The sequence below is a fragment of the Amblyomma americanum genome, chromosome 3 (assembly GCF_052857255.1).
Source record: "Amblyomma americanum isolate KBUSLIRL-KWMA chromosome 3, ASM5285725v1, whole genome shotgun sequence".
Taxonomy (NCBI): Eukaryota; Metazoa; Arthropoda; class Arachnida; order Ixodida; family Ixodidae; genus Amblyomma; species Amblyomma americanum.
In genome coordinates, this window is record NC_135499.1 from 199,638,883 (window position 1) to 199,642,748 (window position 3,866).

The 3,866-nt window shown below is 46.3% G+C and overlaps 1 pseudogene; it reads right to left on the minus strand.

The window, feature by feature from the left end:
* Window positions 1-348: 348 nt before the first annotated feature.
* LOC144126437 (U2 spliceosomal RNA) lies at window positions 349-520 on the minus strand (annotated as a pseudogene).
* Window positions 521-3,866: the final 3,346 nt, after the last annotated feature.

Sequence of the window (3,866 nt, forward strand, 5' to 3'; positions counted from 1 at the left end):
CGTGGTCGGTAGGGATTCCCGGGCAGCCGGCCGGAAGCCCGGCGCCGGCGCGATGATCCTGCAGGGGGCGGCGCCTCCTGCTGGGGGCGGGGTCCACGGGTCCGCTACGCTACAGACTGGTGCGTTGCTGCAACGAAGACAGGCGGTCTGTCCCGTTACGGGACCACTGTGTATGCATACATTCGCTGCTACTGTTGCTGACAGGAAGAAAGAAAAGGAAAGAGCACAGGCCTGCCCTCTGGCTCAAGCTAAACCACAATCTTTTCTTTCTATCTTTTCTTTTCTTTCTACCTTTGCACTCATATCTTTCAACTCTACTACTTTCAGCACGAGGTAGCGAGTGGTATTATAACCCGTGCCGATCCCGGAGGCAGTGCAATACCGGGCCAACCCGTGCCGGAGTGCTTCAAGCACTTCGCCGCATTCCAAAAATAAGTTTAATATCTTGGGTCCCAATAGGACCCGTAGCATATATTAAATCAGAACGCATTAAATCACATACATACATACATACATACATACATACATACATACATACATACATACATACATACATACATACATACATACATACATACATACATACATACATACATACATACATACATACATACATACATACATACATATGCCAGAGTTGCCAGATGCCACTTAGCAAATAAGCAAATAACCACCCCAAAACAAGCCCCCAAAAAAGCGTCGCGACTTTTGCTAAAAAGCCCAGAAGAGGCGGACGATAACAACTTTCTCATTCTTGAAATTGTTTAATTATAGTATCAAAAAATCGCAGAAATACGAAGGGAAGGTGAACAAATCACTTTATTTTGAACAGCGACGATATCCACAAGAATGAGCGAAAACACTCATGATAGTCTGCACCCTGTTCATTGCGCGTTTACCAGTATACATGAATGAAGTTACTTGTTGACTCGGTCAACGTATGTTTGACTTCACGGCTCAACTACACACAGTTATCGTCGGATATGTTCGACTCACCAGGAAAAATCCTCCGCGTCCACTTCGGAACCATACATTTTTTTCGAGTTGAATAGATGTAACATATTTAATGGTATAATGTGCCGGCAGCAAACACCTCGAAACTTCAGGCCATAACGTACGTGCAGGATGCCGCTCAACATAGGATTCTTCATTCTGTTTCGGTGGCGCGACTTCACCAGGTTCATGTGCGAGAACACGCGCTCGACATCGGCGCTGCTAAGGGGCATGGCCAACAACGACACAGCGAACTCTGCTATTTCCCTGAAAAAAAATTCACTGCTTACACCCTTGAAATCTAGCACTTCTACTCAGAAAGAAGCGCCGTCGTTGTTGCTTACATTTTTCCAAGGAAGGAGGCACAGCCGTCTATACTGAGTGTCCAGGAGTCCTACATCTCCCTTGAAGAGTTTGAGGAGAGGCACATCCTGAAGGGGCAATTTTGCCTGGCTCAGTACGTTCTCGGGCGAGAATGATTTCATGGAATTCCAATGCTGAATATCGGCAGGAAGCCTGAACTTGCTTTGCAGCCTCAACAATAAAATCCCGGCATCTCAATTTAACGTCTCTTTCTTGCTCAGCGTTAATTTTGGCAGCTGCCACCTCGATGTTGAATAGCACTCCAAAGTCCACAGCAGAAAGTGGAAGGTGGGTCGCACTGTCCTCCAGGTTGACTTCCAAAAGTCTTTCCCCTGCAGCTGGGATGTACAACGGGTTGAGCACTCTGAGAATCAATGACCGGAAAAGGTTCTGAAGGCAATCAACCAGTTTCAGTAGATTTCCAGTTTCAAGTTGAAACAGCATATTGATTCTTGAAAATTCTTGCAGCAATGGGTTCAGGAACACTAGGTACATTTTGTTGACAGGATCCCGATACATTTCGGACAGAATCTCAGCGTCGTAGCAACGGTACTTTTCCTTGCAGATGGTGAAGTGAAGCTTGAATTCCTCCCATTGTTCCAGTATACGTTTACGGCAGTCGGAGATGGACAGCCACCGCGTTCCTGACTGCTGAGTCAACTTTAATGGTTCTTTGCTGTTCATCAGTCTGTAAATTTTGCCATACTCCTGAAGCAGCAGTGAACTGTGCGAAAACCAACTGTACGAACGGCCAACCAGCACTTCTACTGCCTTGCTTGCACATAGTTCAATCGAGTGACACACGCACTTGACTAGCATGAGGTTCTCGTTTTTTCGACGCTAGTGTGTGTACACAGAATTGTTCCTCCCAATCATAATACTGCAGCCGTCGGTTCCAATTCCGATACACCTTACGAGATCCAGACCAACAGTGTTCAAGAAGTCTAGGAGGCCTTATGCAATCTGTTGGGCACTTGAACCCTCGAGCGTGAACAGTTCCACGAACGTGGACACCACTCTTTTTAGTGAGGTGCTGAAATAGCGAACCACGACAGCGACCTGCTTTTCATTTGCTACATCAGTGCTTTCGTCAATCAATAATGAGTACTGCGAGGCGCCTATACCGTTCACTAGGTCCTCAAGCAGGAAACGGGCAAGAACGTTTGTTATTAGTGCTGCATATTTTGTTATGTGCAGCTTTACCTCGCACGCCGTGGACGACTGTAACACCTCGCCGAGATGATCCACAGAGTTGATAGTGGCATGACACGCTGAGTAACATGCCAGCTTGAGCTCCAATTCTGGTGTTGTCTTTGGAGGCGATGATTTAGTAAAGCCCATGGTTGTCAAACGTGCACTGGAAAGTGGCCGGGAGTTCTTCGCGTGTTTTTCTGTTGCCACGTGCTGAACAATGGTCGGCATGATGAGCGCGGATTTCATACTTGCGATACTTGCATGCTGCTTTTTTATTGTCTCCGATGACTGGGCGTAACCAGTGGTTAAGCTGCGTTTTCTTTTCCCACTCTTTACAATGTTGTTTGCCATATTTCGACCACTTCGAAGCCATATCGAACAAAGAACACCGGCAACACACTACGACATATACGACCACGAGTGCTGGCAAGGCGTCGAAACATTGATGAATGTATAGGGACCGTTTCGTACTTTGTGGCTCCTGCTACTATCGCGTATATTTAACGACAAACGCGCGTGACGGGCATTAAAATAACAATATTTCCACGAAAGTGTGAGTAACTAAAAAAAAAAAACGCGACAAGCGACTCGGTGAAAGAAGAAGCCCACATTCGCTTATATTAAGCGGAACTGCCAACCCTGACATATGCCCACATTCGTTCCGCTATATATACTCCGACAACAAGGAGCACTCAACCGGGGACAGTTGTGTACCGAATTTGGCAGGTAAAGTAAACCCTATGGGTTGTGGTATAGAAATAAAACCACAATTAAATAATAGGTAAACATTCTATACATGCAATTACTAATAGAAGCGCTACCATATCGCACCGCAAGCCGAATTCTAAGCCCACCTTGACCCCTTCCCCCCCCCCCCCCCCCCCCCCCCCCCCCCAAGCGTAGCAAATTCTGTTTGGGACGTATCTTGAGGGGGTGTAACTCGACAACGGGTAGACGTGCATCGTAATTTCTCCGATAGATTTTGCTAGGCGTCGATCGCTCAGCTAACGCTCGTGACTTCGTCTTCCAGACGGTGGTGGCCTTTTCTTTTCTTTGGCTCAGGTTTGTGTTCACTGTACACAAAAATAACAAAAGCAGTAACTTGCACAACATACGGCAAGACAAAAATCGCATTCCGACTGAGATCTCCTTTTTTATGATTTCTTGCCAGATATGTTTTCTTCTTATTTATTTTTGATGCGAGTAAACGTTCTTTTTATCTTTAACCAGTCAGTGACTCGCTTCAGGGTGAACCAAAAGCACGGGAGCGTCATGCTTCGCGCTCGCGTTGTCAAATTTTCTTTTTCTCTCTGTTG